This window comes from Stenella coeruleoalba, assembly GCF_951394435.1.
Source record: "Stenella coeruleoalba genome assembly, chromosome: 8".
NCBI classification, from domain to species: domain Eukaryota; kingdom Metazoa; phylum Chordata; class Mammalia; order Artiodactyla; family Delphinidae; genus Stenella; species Stenella coeruleoalba.
Window position 1 is genome coordinate 29,082,008 of NC_137154.1, and position 16,051 is coordinate 29,098,058.

The following is a 16,051-nucleotide window of genomic DNA, read 5'->3' on the forward strand; positions in this document are numbered from 1 at the left end:
GCAGAGCACATTTCATTCACGAAGAGGATGAGTAACTAGATTTGTTTTCCTTCCCCATAAATTACTAGAATTCAAGTGGCATAGTAATTATGAGTGGACTGACTGCTTTTCATGTTTGCCACCTTGGTTTTCAGAGCTACTTGCAGCATTTAATATAGCATTTATGTGAGCTCCCAAATTTGGGTTTCGATGATACTTTCCACGTTTTGAAAAAATCCAACTTTAAGTCAGTTGTACAGTAAAATATTTGGTCCCAAGTATCAACTATGTGCTTTGTTTATATAGTTTAGGCTGGGCTTTTTAAAGGCCTGAGTGTTTAAATAACGTAATTTATGAGATAAGTTTCTCTCTACCTCCTTAGTACAGTAAGGAATGAGTGAAATTAGAATATTAACAGAGACAAAAATTGGGTCATCAATGCATAGATAACCCCTTTTGTAATCCAAAGACATTTTCCAAAAGCAATCAGAACATGTTAAGTTTTGAACTGAAATCAAATTGCTTGATTTTCCAAGGTGAATTGAATGTTTAAGAGATATTTGTAAAACTCTGCCATAGTTTTTCCCCTGTATATTTTACCAGAATTTTACTTTGTATCCCAAAATTGCAATAGCTTTTGGATTTGAGTTCCTGGGGTCAGTGAGGTGGCATTATAAAACATATGTGCAATAGTGGCATAAACTGAGGTGCACCTGCAAAAGGAGGTAACCATCTCTTGCTGCTCTTAGGTCTCAAATTATTTCTCAGCTTCTCTGAAAAATAAAGAGCAGCTCCACGAAGGTTTGTTTTAATTTCCACTTTAGTTTCCAATGGACATCCTTCATTATTATGTTACTTACACATACGCTATACCACATAGCATGATTTAAAAATACATTAATATAGAAGCTATTGTTTTACTAAAATAGGGCTTTGTGACATGGGCATTTCTCATTATTTACTTCTCCCTGTCTAAATATATTACACATAATTGACTCCTTTTATAGAAACACTATTTTCCTCTTTGAAGCCTGAGATAGTAATTTTCAAATCTCTCTGAGATCTGCACATCTTAGTCAATGGTTGATATCAGTTAAAGTCATTATTGGGATAAATCTAAAGATGAAGACCTAAACTTGAATAAAAGAAAATCATTACAAGAGAATCTGTTCTCTTAAATTCACTGAAAAAAATATATAAAATTTACATTTTCCTATTTTTTTTAACATTTGGTGAGAAAAGAGAAATACATGAGTCCAAGAGGAAAATCTTTTGAAAATAAACTTTGTGCCAATAGGATAATAATTTGAATTAAGTAGGATTAACACTATCAAACGGTGATGTTTAAATGTTAGTTTTTAAAATGTTATGTAAAAAATCATGATGTATTGACCCTAAGAAACCATCCAAAACAAAAACAATAAGAAAAAATAGAATTGTAATTTCATCTTTAATGAAACTAAAACAAATTTATAACTCTCAATATATAAAAAAGGGTTGCAAATGCAGTGAAGATCAAACAGGTAAGAAAAGTGTACCTGCAGCTGCAGATTTCGGAAAAACAAAGGCATCAGAATATAATTCTCCAAAGTTGATGGCACACCATGAGGGGATGAAACTAATGACTCCTTGTTTTATACAACAGGAATGAAATTTACCAGTCAGCAGTGGAATCCCCAGAAGCTCAACTTGATACCAACCTAAAGCACAGGGAGATGGGCTGAAAGAGAACTCAAAACTACACCCACTATTTGCCCAAAACAGTGTCAATAGAGTGAAGGTTAGATACTCTTTAAGCCAGTATCTTTGGACTGAGAGGGAATAATGGCTTAAAGAACTCACTAACGGTCAATGCTCTGTCTTGGGGAAGTTAAGTTTAAATACTTCCCAGCATAGAACACAGTCCTGGCTTTGAAATAACACAAAAGCCAGCCCTTCGCTGTCTATAAGAGAGACACCTAAAACAGAGTAACACAGAATGACTGAAAATAAAAGGCATATCTGGAAAAGAAAAACCACTCCTCCCCCCAAAAAAGCATGGGTTACCCTTAATAACAGTTCAAGGTAAACAGTAAAAAACAAGTCAAAGAAAGGTTCTATAAAATGATAAAGAGTAAAATCTCCAATAAGTACTTTGGAATATTTATTCGCCTAATAACATACGATCCAAATACATAAAATAAAAACTTAAGAAATGTAAGGATAATTGTCAAAAGTACCTTAGAAGTAGGAATATTTAATTTACTTCACTTTGTCTGAGATAAATCAATGAGTTAATATATGTTAAAAAGCAGATGATCAAAAGCAAACTTCACATGCAGATGTGAAAAGTGTATGAGCTCTTAAAATTAAGGCCTCATTTTTAAGTGCTCATGGAATATTCAAACACACACACCTAAATTTTGCCTATATATGAGTAATAAAAAAACCTATAAAGAATTTTTTTGAAATAGTACTAAGACAGTTATGGTAAGTAAAGTAAGTCAGACAGAGAAAGACAAATACTGTGTGATTTCACTTATATATGGACTCTTAAAACAAAATATGTAGAATTTTTAAAAACAAAATAAACAAACAAACAACAAAACAGAAACAGACTCATAATACAGAGAGCAAATGGGTGTTTGCCAGAGGGGAAGTGGGTGGGGGGATGGGCAAAATAGGTGAAGGGGATTAAGAGGTACAAACTTTCAGTTATAAAATAAATATGGGGGCGTAGTGTACAGCATAGGGAATGCAGTCAATAATATTGTAAAAGCTTTGTATGGTGACAGATGGTAACTAGACTTATTGTGGTGATCATTTTATAATGTATAAAAAATCAAATTAATATGTTGTACACCTGAAACTAATATAATGTAACTCATTTATACTTCAATAAAAATAAATTAAAAAAAAACCTCGTCAACCATGAATTACAAACCCGATAATAATAATAACAAAATACTATCTTGACATTTTATTACTGTTTCTTAAACAACTCTTCTGTCAAAAAGAAGATAATATTAAAATTATGACATATTTCAAAATACTTATAATGAAATAATAAATATCAAATGATACGGGTTATAGCTAAAGAAGTATTAGAAGAAAAATCATAGCCTTAAAACATATTTATAAACAGTATAGGATAAAAATAAATATAATAATCATCCAACTTAGAATGTTTCAAATAAAGAAACATAAATAAACTAAGAAAACAAAGTGAAGGCATTAACACCAATAATTAATAAATGAAGAACAGAAAATATAACATATCTAATAATTTGCCTTAAAAATACTTTGCTTAACCTGATCAAAAAGTGAGCAAACACAAATGCATAAAATCAGTAATGGGGAGAAAACCACAAATGAAGAGGAAATTAAGGGAGTCATAAAGGGACTAATTTATAAACTTCATATATATAAGCTCTAAAGTAGATAATTTTCTAGGAAAAAATAATTACCAAAACTGACTTTATACCTTATTTCATGGTAAAATATAGCTGTCAAAGAGCAATACGATCTCCAACACACCCCCTCATGCCAGGACTAAAAGTTGCAAGGAAGATTTCTACCAATTATTTAAAGAACAATTAATGGCAAAGTCATTTCCAGAACACAGAGAAAGAAGCAATACATTTTCAATTTTTTAATAAAACTAACATAACATTAATATCAAGACCACACACACACACACACACACACAAAAACAACTACAAGGAAATTTCATCTGCGAATGTCAATGTAAAAGTCTTAAATAAAATACTGACAAACAGAATCCAACAGAACATTAAAAAATTAACATAGGGTCCCTTTGGCAGCACGTATACTAAAATGGGAAACATACAGAGATTAGCATGGTCACTGCACAAAGATGACATGGAAATTCATGAAGCATTCCATATTTTTCTTTTACAAGAGAACTCCCATAAGTGCATCAGCAAATCCCTCAACAGAAACCTTGCAGGCCAGGGGAAAGTGTGATGATGCCTTCAAAGTGCTGAAAGAAAATGACTGCCAACTAAGAATACTTTACCAGAAAAGCTGTTTTTCAGAAATGAAGGACAGATAAAGACTTTCTCAGACAAACAAAAGATGAGGGAATTCAACACTGGACCCGCCTTACAAGAAATGCTAAAAGGAGTTGTTCAAGCTGATATGAAAGACACTAATTAGTAACATGAAAACATATGAAAATATAAAACACACTGTTAAAAGTAAGTATATAGACAAATTAAGAATATTCTAATACTCTAATATGGTGGTGTGTTAATCACTTAACTGTAGCATAAAGGTTAAAGGATAGAGTATTAAAAATAAATATAGTTACAATAATTTGTTAATGGATATGTAATATAAAAAGATGTAAATTGTAACATTAAAAACATAAAAAAGGGAGAGGGAAGAGTAAAAGAGAAGAGTTTTTGTATGCAATCGATGTTAAGCTATTATCAGCTTAAAATAAACATATCTGTAAGATTTTTAATGTAAGGTAAACCATAAAGCAAAACCCTATAGTAGTTACACACAAGATAAAGAGAGGAGAATCAAAGCATACCAGTAAGGAAAATCATCAGTTAACAAAGAAAGACATGAAGGGAGGAAAAATGAGAGAAAGGAATTACAAAACAGCCAGAGAACAACTACTAAAATGGCATTAGTAAGTCCTTACCTATCAGTAATTACTTTAAATGTAAATGGATTAAACTCTTCAATCAAAAGGCATAGAATGACTGAATGGATATATGACAAGCATCATATCAAGAGTGAAAGGTTGAAAGCCTTTTCTCTAAGATCAGGAACAAGAGAAGGGTGCCCACTATCCCTACTCCTATTCAAGGTACTACTCCTAGTACCAGAAGTCCTAGCCAAAACAATTATGTAAGAAAAAGAAATGAAAGACATCCAAATCAGAAAGGAAGAATGAAAGTGTCTGTTTGCAGTTGAAATGATCTTATACATAGAAAATGCTAAAGATTCCTCAAAAAATGTTTTCGATTCAGTAAAGTTGCAGAATACAAAATCAACATACAAAAATCAGCATAATTTCTACACACCAACAATGAACTATCTGAAAAAGAAATAAAGAAAACCATTCATTTACAATAGCATCAAAAATAAGAAAATACTTAGGAGTAAATTTAACCAAGAAGGTGAAAGATCTACATATCAAAAACTATAAAACACGGATGAAAGAAATTAAAGAAAACACAAATAAATGGAAAGATATTCCATGAGCATGGATCAGAAGAGTTAATATTGCTAAAATGTCCATATTACCTACAAAGCCATCTATAGATTCAATAATCCCTATGAAAATTCCAATGGCATTTTTCACAGATATAGAAAAAACAATACTACAATTTATATAAAACCACAAAAGACCCTGAATAGCTGAAACAATCTTGAGAAAGAACAAAGCTAAAGGCAAAACATTGACAGGGGAATGAATAAAGAAAATATGTATACATTATATATATGTATACATATAATACATAAATTAATTTAAAATATATTTGGACACGTATATGTGATATAAATATTATATATATAATATTTTATATACACACACAATGAAATATTATTCAACCATAAAACAAAAGGAAATCCTGCCCTTTGTGACCTGGATAAACTTGAGGGCACTATGTTACATGAAATAAGTCAGACAGAGAAAGATAAATACTGTATAATATCACTTTTATATAGAATCTAAAAAAGCCACACTCATAAGAACAGAAAATAGATTGGTCAATTCCTGGGGCTAGGGGCAGGGAAAATGAGATCTTGGTCAAAGGGTACAAACTTCCAGTTATAAGAGGAATAAGTTCTGGGGATTTAATGTACAACACAGTGACTGTAGTTAACAATGCCATACTATATACTTGAAAATTGCTGAGACAGTAAATCTTAAATGTTCTTACCATAAAAACAACAAAAACATGGTAATTATGTGAGGTGAAGGTTGTGTTAACTAACCTTATTGTGGTATTTATTTGGCAATATATATGTGTATCAAATCATCACATTGTATACCTTAAACTTAAGCATTGTTATGTGTCAATTATAGCTCAATAAAGCTGGGGGAAAAAAGATTAATACACCATAATCCACGACCTGGGATTGATACACTCAAAAGGAATATCACAAAACATCATGACAGATGCTAACAATATATTTGATAATGTTTAAAAAATATATGCTCTTTTTTTTTTTTCAGTACACGGGCCTCTCACTGTTGTGGCCTCTCCCACTGCAGAGCACAGGCTCCGGACACGCAGGCTCAGCGGCCATGGCTCACGGGCCCAGCCGCTCCACGGCATGTGGGATCTTCCCAGACCGGGGCACGAACCCGTGTCCCCTGCATCGGCAGGTGGACTCTCAACCGGTGCGCCACCAAGGAAGCCCTTAAAATACATTCTTTAAAAAAATTTAATAAAAAAGGAATAGAAGAATACCTTGTTAACATTATAAAAATGCATATCTGACAAAATAAAGATCATATTTACTGATGCAGCTCTACCAGTATTCTCCTTAAGGTTCAGGGAGAAGAAATTTTTGCCCACTATTATTTAACATTTTTCTAGGTAAAATATGGAAGAATACATAATGGGTTGTTAACATGGGTTATTTAGGGTGGAGAGATGCTGTGGAATAGGGGAGAAAAAAGGGGGAAAAAGGAAGGCAAATAGAAAAAAAATTTCTTTTAAATCTACAAGGAGCACGCATATGATTATGTTTATGTAAACATGTATCAGCATATCTATGTGTGTGTATATATATATATATATATATATATATATATATATGCACACATAATCAAGTTAAACTATCCTCAAAAAGTAATAATAATAACCACAGAAACTGCTATCATGTTTTGTAGCAATGCTTCTCAAACTGTACTGGTGAAAGGCCAATCTTTTATTTTCACTTTATCATGGTTAGATAATTTTAAACAATACAATAAAAATGAATTGCTAAAAGAGTGTCACAACAACAATGGATGTCACAAACAGTCAAATTGCTCTAAAAGTTTCTAAATGTTTGCTTTTAATTTTTATTCTTATCTTACTAGAGACCACTATCAGTCTATGGGCTGTTTTACACAAAGGAAGACTCAAAAAATGCAAAAACATTCTCTTCTCTTGGACAGAAAGATTCAACTTCAAAATGAAGCTAATTCTCTTTAAATAAATCTCTATATATTATTAAATCACCTTAAAAGTTCCCAAGAGTTTTTGGAGCTATATAGATTCCAAATTCACATGAAAAAATAAACCAACTGATTTTGTCAAAAATAACTCTGGAAATGAAGACCAATGATGAGGGATTAGACCTACCAGCCATGAACATATTTTAGATCTACAATAATTGAAATAGAACAATAATGGTACATGAATAGACACACAAATCAGTGGAATTATAATAGAAAGTCCAAATATAGATGCAAACATTTTTAGAAATTTAATTTAGATAAAGTTGGCCCTTCAAATAAGGGATATATTAAAGACTGGATTATTAAAAATTAATGTTGGGACAATATGGAAGAAAATAGACTGGATTTGTATATCATTTATTATAGAAATTATATCTTTATACAAAATATTTTAATTTAAAATATTAATCCACAAATTCTCTAGAATAAAACATAGGGTTTTTAAAAATAATCTCAGTGAGAAAGGCCTTTTTATGTAAAATACATAAACTAAGAGGTGATTTAAGAAAAGGGTGGTAAGTTTACCAACACTTTAAAAAATTTGCATAGTAAAACAAATACCTTAAACAAAATTAGACAGTAAACTGCAAACTGGGAAAAAATTGCAACTCATATCACAAAAGTTTCAATTATTTATATGTAAGTAATATCTACAAATCAATATAAAACATAATAACAATGGAAAAAGTAATCAAATGCTATTAAGAGTACACAGAAAATGATAAATGAATAAATCTTAAACATATGAAAAAATGCTCATCTTTACCCTTAAAAAGAGAAGTGTAAATTAAAATAATAATGAATTACCATTTTGATCTTTGGCAAAAATCAAAAAGTTCAGTAAGGCATTGTGTTGAAAAGAGCATGGGAAAAACAGTACTCTTATTAACTGTTAATGGAAATATATAGCATTATATAGATAACTTGTCAATATTTATTAAAAATTTCAAGATTTACATACTCTTTAAATCAGTACTTCGATGTTTAGGAATATCCTTTAGATAGAATCCCACATGGTAAAAATGATATTGTATAAATTATATTTATTGAAATATTTTTATCATGAAAATGTTTGGAAAAAAATAAAATCCCTTAGACAGTGAATTAATTAATTTAATGAGGGCACATCCATGCAATGGAATATTATATGGCTAATAAAAAGAATGAGGCATTTCTCTCTATATATATCCATATGAAATAATCTCAAAAATATATTGTTCAATGATAAAGCAAGGCAAGGTAAAATATGTAGATAATGCTAACATTTATGTCTCACAACGTGTACACACATATGTAATATATATTTGCATATATGTAAGATGTATCTTGACAGATTACATAAAAATAGCATCAGGGGAGGGAAACAGTGTGGCCTAGCAAAAGAGGTGGAAGAGAGACTTAACTGTAGACCCTTTTACAACTTTTGGATTTTTACACCATATTTATGAATTAACAATTTAAAAAAACAATTTATTAAAACACATAAAACATAAAATATATAAAGTAAAAGTAATAATACTATAAGTAAGGCTTGTATATAATATAAATTAAGTGATATTCTCTCTGAAGGTGGCAGTTTCCTCATCTGTATAATAATTTTGATCCCTGTGGGCCTTTCCAACTATAAAAGTTCATGTCTATGTTATGGAATGTTCTTGAGAATGACACATATATATTATATTTTTGGATAACAACATATATTATGCTGAGGGAGTTAGTTATGAAATAATTAACTTCTTGTTGTATTTTGTAAATGTCAATCAAAGCAGTTCAAATGCAATAAAAGCTCAAGTGAGTTAAAATTAAAATCAAAATTGCAGTCTTAAACTTGGTACTGTTTACCCAGAATTTTTAGCTGGCCTCTAATTATTTGGGTTCTAAGAGAAACAAATCTTATCAGATATTTGAATTAAAAGGATTTATTTGGACATGACCAGAATATGTTACCAATATTATATATCTGTTGGAGAGTAAATGAATGAGTGAGTGGGTGAGTCACAAATAAATGTACCTTATTATTAGGAAAGGCAAGGTAATTAGTTGAATCAAAGAACAAAGTTAAGGGGCCATTCAGGATCAAGATTCTGAATGAACAGAGCTCCATCCGGCCTCCCTTCAGGCCCCTGGGGATCAACCTCAAGTTTTTTCCAATGCTTTAAATTCTTTTAATGGTTTCTGTTTGTTGTTAGGATAAAGTCCATATTTCTTAACATGGCATTCAGTGCTCTTGTGACATTACTAGTGCTTACTCTGGAGACTCATTTCACATTACTCTCCTTCTTCCAATCCATACTTTAGCCATTTTAAACTTTCACTTCCTTGAATGTACCATGTTCTCACTTCCTTCTGAATCTTTGAACTTATTTTTTCCTGTGCTGACCCTCAACCCACTTCATTTCTCCTCTGGCTTACATTATATTTTGGTTTCAATGTTAACGTCAATTCACCCATGAAACCATTCCTGATCCCCCTAGACTATTCAAAGTCTCCTTTTCCTGTGTCCTCATCCATAGCATTACATATACCTCTTATCCTAATGTCACAATTTAATATAATTACCTGTATAATCATCTTTTGCCTCCACCAGTCTAAGATCTATGAGCACGTGTCTCATTTATTACTCTTTCTCCAAAGTCTAACACAACTGTCTGTCACTATTCTATTTCAAACTGCTGCTCCTAACACACACACACACACACACACAAATAACCCACTTTCTTGCCTTACTTTTCTCCATAGTTTTTTTTTTTCATTTAACTTAATGTATTTTAACTTCTTCATTTTATCATTTGTCTTCTCTCACTGTTATGAAAACTCCATAGGGCAGGGATTTTTCTCCATTTTGCTCATTGTTCTCTCCCCAGAGACTAGTACAATGTCTGGCACATAATAGACACCCAATAAACTTTCTTAAATGAACAAATAACTGAATGAATGATGACAGATGCTCAAGAAAACAACTGTGTTTTGAATGAATGCATCATGCCAACAGGCAAGATTGAGAAGTGGTCTATACTTAAGATGAGTTAGTTTGGATCCTCAAGGTTAGCAAATACCATATTCCCACTGAATCAATAACTAGACCCTCCTGGAGAGCTAAAAGATGGTTCTACTCCATATCTTCACCTGATTCCACTTTAAGGTTAAAGCTTTGGTCTTATTCCTTTTGAACCCTCAGCTGCACCAGCACAGTGCTTTGCATATACTACACAAGATACTCAGTAAATACATGTGGAAAAAAGTAAATGGAATCACCAATACACTTTTGGTATTGTTATAATTTTAGGAGTTACTGAAATAGAATGATTGCCTATAAGAAAGTTCGGTGGGGAGGAGGTAATTCTAAACTTTGGCCCTGGCTGGAAGGTTCCTTGAGGGCAGCTCATGTCCTCATAATTCCCACACAAACACTGGAGAGGCTTAATGATAACATAAGTCTGATTTTGACTGTATACAATTAGGGATACCTATAAGCAAACATCCCACTGAAGGTTACAAATCATGCTGAAATCCAAGGCTGCTCCCATTGACTGGTGAAAGAATTAGGGAAGAGGAGAAATTGATTCTGAGCTACCACACCAGGCACAGTCAAGACTCTTGTTTGATTCTTTAACCAGTTTTTACTGGACACTGAAAAGAGAGCATTCATCACTAGAACCCAGGTTTGGAGTGTCTTCTTAGCAATGAGCAGAAAAGAGTTATTCTTCTCACACTTCCTATCAGCTCATTATAGTCAGCTGGAATCTCTCTCATTCCAAAGTTCCAGATGCCTTCCCTCTGAGAAGCAGAAGGGAAGTTGGAATTTTACAGGAATTTTAACCTGTAAGTTACTAATTACAGGTCAAAATTTGCTTTATCCACAGTTAAAACAGAATATCCTTCTCTTACTCCTTTCCCCTATTGATACAGGCAGTCCCAACTGAGAAAGAGTTAAGACAATATATTCCCTTGAGACATCTCTGTTTCCTGCCACCTCTATTTCAGAAGTCAATGGATTTCATAAGACGTTGCCCGGAGTTAGCCAGTAGCACTTCAGTAAATGCTAGATACACTTATTTTGGAAGGAAAAGTTTGGAGAGAATTTGAACTGAATTGCCCAGAATAAAGGGATTCACAGAGTTTATTGACTTCTAAAGAAAACACTGCATGTTATGTATCATATCCAAGGGGTGTTGAACTAAAAATGATGAGACATTTGCCTGAGTCTTATTCTTGATAGTTTAAATTTTTCAATCTATGGAGAATTCTTACCAGTAATTATTCAAAACCAGCTGCCATAGGAGCCATTGTGACCCTATTCCCACCCTTGCAGGGAACACTGTGGTTCTACGTTGAATCTGGATATTTGCTTCTAAAGAATGCAACACCAGTACTGCTTTATGCCTAGTCATGAAACTAGCACTTTCTGTCAACTTCTCCACAGTTCCTAAGGTGTGAAAATTGAAATAATTGACATCACAATACCAGACAAAAGAACTCCAGAACTGAATAAATAGCACATTTGTGTACCCCAAAGCACTATCACATTACTGAGATATGATGATAAAAACAAAAAAGAATTTTTTATAAGTACAGATATGATATATAATTAGGCACGATCTTTCTGACCATAGATTACCATGCTTTGCCATTCTTCCCAAACATGTCTCTGGCCAATTTTCCACCAGAAAACCCTTTCGAAGGCACAAAGGAGAAACAGCAGAGAAGTATGACATAAATACATGCATGTGTATGTACATATATAAACTAACTAACTTTGAAAGGGGACCAGGTAACACAGTCAAACAGATGAAAATTCTGGAGAGAACTCTGTATGTGAGGACAATTCCCAGGGAAAAAAGATGATGAGTTGTTAGAAATAGCCTGAAGGTAGAGGAGAGAAGACATCAATCTATTGGCCCTGGGATGTAGTATAAGATACAGCTGAGAATGGTAGGATTTAGAGCAAAATGTCTCAAACAAAGAACTTTATAAATTCTAAAAGTAAATTGACCTTTAGCTCCCATCAGGAAGATATTGTGTAGCTTAAATGTTATGAGGTTCCTTCCCTCTCTTAGACAATTTTGGTCTCTTTTGCATTTTTTTACTCTTCAATGTCATATCAAATCCATGTGGCAGATTAACCCTGAACAGTTGAGAAATTATTTCTTTTGCAAGTTTGAAATTCACTGATGTTATGAAGTTTTCACTATATATGTTAAGCGTTTAACACCTGTATCATTGCTAGATCTAAAAAAAGAATGTCAACATCTGATGTTTTCATTAAAAAAAAATAATTCCTGAATCTAAAATAATGAAAACCAAAAAGTCCAAAGTCAGTTTTATTTTAACAACCATGGAAAGGGTGCTAGTAGTCTTTCCCAGTGAATCTAAAGGTTCATTCAATTCATTGACAATGAGTGGGGTAAATCTGAGGAGTTTCTATAGATTACCCTCTGAGGGTAAGCAAACCAATACTGGGTGAACGATGATGCAACTACTGGGACAAAATTTGCCTTTAAAAATCCAGCCCAAGACTTAATGTCTTAAAACAACAAAGATTTGTTATCTGTCATGATTCTGAGAGTTAATTGGGCAATTCATAGTGGGCCAGTTCAGATGGGGCTGAATGGTGTTGGATGGCCTCACTGACATGACTGATGATTGAATCCATGTTAACTACAGTGATGGAGATAACTTGGTCATGTATCTTTCATCATCCAAAAGGCTAACACAAGCTAATTCATGTGGTGGTGGGCTCAGTGCTCTCTAAAATAGCAAGAAGATAAACTCCAAAGTGAAAGCACTTTTCAAGACTCTGCTTGCATCACATTTGCTAAGAACCCTTTGGCCAAAGCAAGACATGTGGCCAACCCAGAAGCAAGGGGTAGAGAAACAGACTCCACCTCTCTTGATAACAATTGAATTGTTAAAGGCATGCATACAGGAAGGAGAAAAATTTGGGGTCCTTTGGCAATCTACCATAGGAACAACAGAGGAAGGATGGCTTGTGAAACTGACCTCGTTCTAGGTACCCTACAGAAAGCCAGTGCCCAAAAGTTGTTTTAGAAGACTTTTTATGGTTTCTTGGTACCGGAAATTACTCTAGAATTAGAAAGATATTTTCCTGCCGTGATTCAAGGACATTTAACAAGTCATTATCGTTCCAAAAACAAACTTTGATGTGTTGAGTACAAACATAGCCCAATGGAAGACAAAGGAAATCTCCTGGGTAGGGAAAAGATGCTGTTAGCTAGTTGGAACCTAGCAACTCCTGGACTGTAGTCTTTCCATCTGGTGTCACTTGCCCTACATTGTGAATCCATCTAGTTTAGGCTTGAGATGTTAAAGAAAGATCTAAATACAAAGTCTCACTAATAAAATAGAAAAGCAAAACAGTACTAAAGAAATATGTTTATTTGGTCACAACAGCTGAAACTGCTATTAGGTTTAGTAACATACCCTAATGAATTTAGATTTTTGACCCATTTAGGATCCTGTATTCTATAAATTTTAAAAGACTACTTAAATAGTAGTTCCTTTACCGTTAACAAAATAATTCATGGTTAATGGTAATTTCTTTACCATTAATAATATAATGTTATATTCATTTACCCTCTATAATATAATTCACAGTTTTAAACCTCAGACTGATATCATGTTTTTCTGTTGTTCAAAGAATAGTCTTTATGAGCTCAGGACTTTCTTGGATTGATGACAGAGGGTGATCAGCACATTCTACAATGAAACAAAGAGATCCTTCTACATCTCAACATTCATAATGAAAGCCAGTCAAATTTGAAAATATTTTCTTTCACTTCAATCAGATTTTACTGGATTTGCTGCTTTATGAGTCTATTCCCATCTGGTCTAGGTTCTTTCTAATTTTCTAAAATAATTCCACTAACAATACTTTTCAGTCCCGGAACTTCAAAGAACATTAACACTTTAAGAAAATGTAATTAACCTCTAGTTCAGAGATATTTGAAAGGTTTATCACATTTGTTGACTCAATTTAGTAGTTGCTGCCAAAACACTGTATTGAGAAGGATTCTGAGGTCATGTCTGGTCTCAGGAGAAAAGAATACAGTGATTGATTAATGACGTCTGCTACGGAAATTAGCATAAAGACAATGGAATTTATCTTGCTCTAAATCAAACTTGCCATTTTAAAGACTGAGGAACAGGCAGCAAAAGGGACTTATCCAAGGTCTCACAGCATTCAATGATAAAAAAGTCCAATCTAAGAACCCATCATGACTTCAAAGCCAATATTTATTTGGACATTTGTCATTCTTCAGCTGACCATAATCCACTTCCCACTATTTTTATCAGTTCCTCACTGCGTGCCAACATAGTTGGAAGACAATTCCCAGTGCTTGCTTCCTATGGCTGTTCCTCTCTCAAACCACAGTAGCTGGGACCTTCCTCTACCACTCCTGGCTGTACCACAGAAGAAGCCAATGAGTTAGGCTTTGTTGATCTGGCCTTTGTTCTTGACCTCTAAATCTTGGATGGATAGTGCAAAAAATGAAGAAATGTAGGAGAAAACAGATGATTCCAACCACCACAAGAACCCATGAATCATACAGTTGCTGTGGTATGACTTTGACTATGCTTCCTGCAGCCTGGCCTGCAACGCTCCATTTTCTAAGCCTAAGGCTACCAGCCAATTGTCAATTATGGGCATCCCTGCTATTTGTCCAATGCATCTCCTGTTGGCTAAGGCCAGAGATGGTTTTTGTTGCTTCAAACCAGGGACTCTGAATGATGTTTTACTCAGCTCCACAGTCATGAGGAAGTATTAGGTTTCCTAATACTTTCCTCAGTCAAGTCATACATTTACACATATGACCTCCAAAATTAAATAAAATGTGTTCCATTGAAAAAAATGGAAAATATGGTCATTTGACAATTAAAAACATCTACAACCATGTCATCTCAGATGGTGGAAACAGCACAATTATTCCATGGTGTTGATCTTCAAGTTTCATCAACATCATCTTATTCTTTCAAAAATAATCATGAAAAAAAGCAAAAATTAAATAACTGAAATGAAACAAAGACTTTCTACATTTAAAGAGAACTGCCTGGGAAAAATTCCCTTACTTTTCTCTACCCTATCTATGTTCATAATATATCACATTTGTTAACTATAGGCTGTAAAGAACATGTGTTTCTAAGATTAAAGGCTGGTTTATAGACCTTTGTTCATGTAAGATGTAGCAAACTCATAAAACTCTTGCTACATACAAAGTCTGCGCTAATGTATTTTTGGCAAATACTACACTCCTAAGCCCTGGTTTACTTATCTGCTGTCAGTAAGAAAAGGTAAGAGGACATGCTGTCCTGGAAATTCATAATGTATTTCCATCACGCTGGTATCACTTTGGGGCCAATTCATAGAGTATATATTACTCTTCTTGGCTATTTACATTAAGACTCCATTTAAAAAAATTTTTTCCTTTAGCCTTTCTGTCTTCATTAATGAAAAATGCTACATTAAGAAATTTCTGCTTGGTTTTCCTTCCTGTTTCATATAGAGATTCATGTGTAATCTGCAAAGCAGCCTGAAAAGAATGGCATAAGCAGTCAAAATATTTACATATTTTCCTGTAAAATATTTCATAGAAAGATTTAACAGGCATAAGTAAGCTATGACAAGCACGTTCACTTATCTGAATAGAAATACTTCGAGCTGATTTCTTGGCACTGAGAGGAAAGCTGGTTAAGTGACATCTCCTTTTATGGAATGCAATGATTAAACCCATGAGTTGTGCTTACCTTCTCTAAGAGGGTCAGTTTGATAAGGAGTTGTTTTCAGTAAAGCTCAGTGTACTATACCTGAAATCATAGAATATGTCACTAACATCAGCAAGTAAAGCAAAGCTAAACATT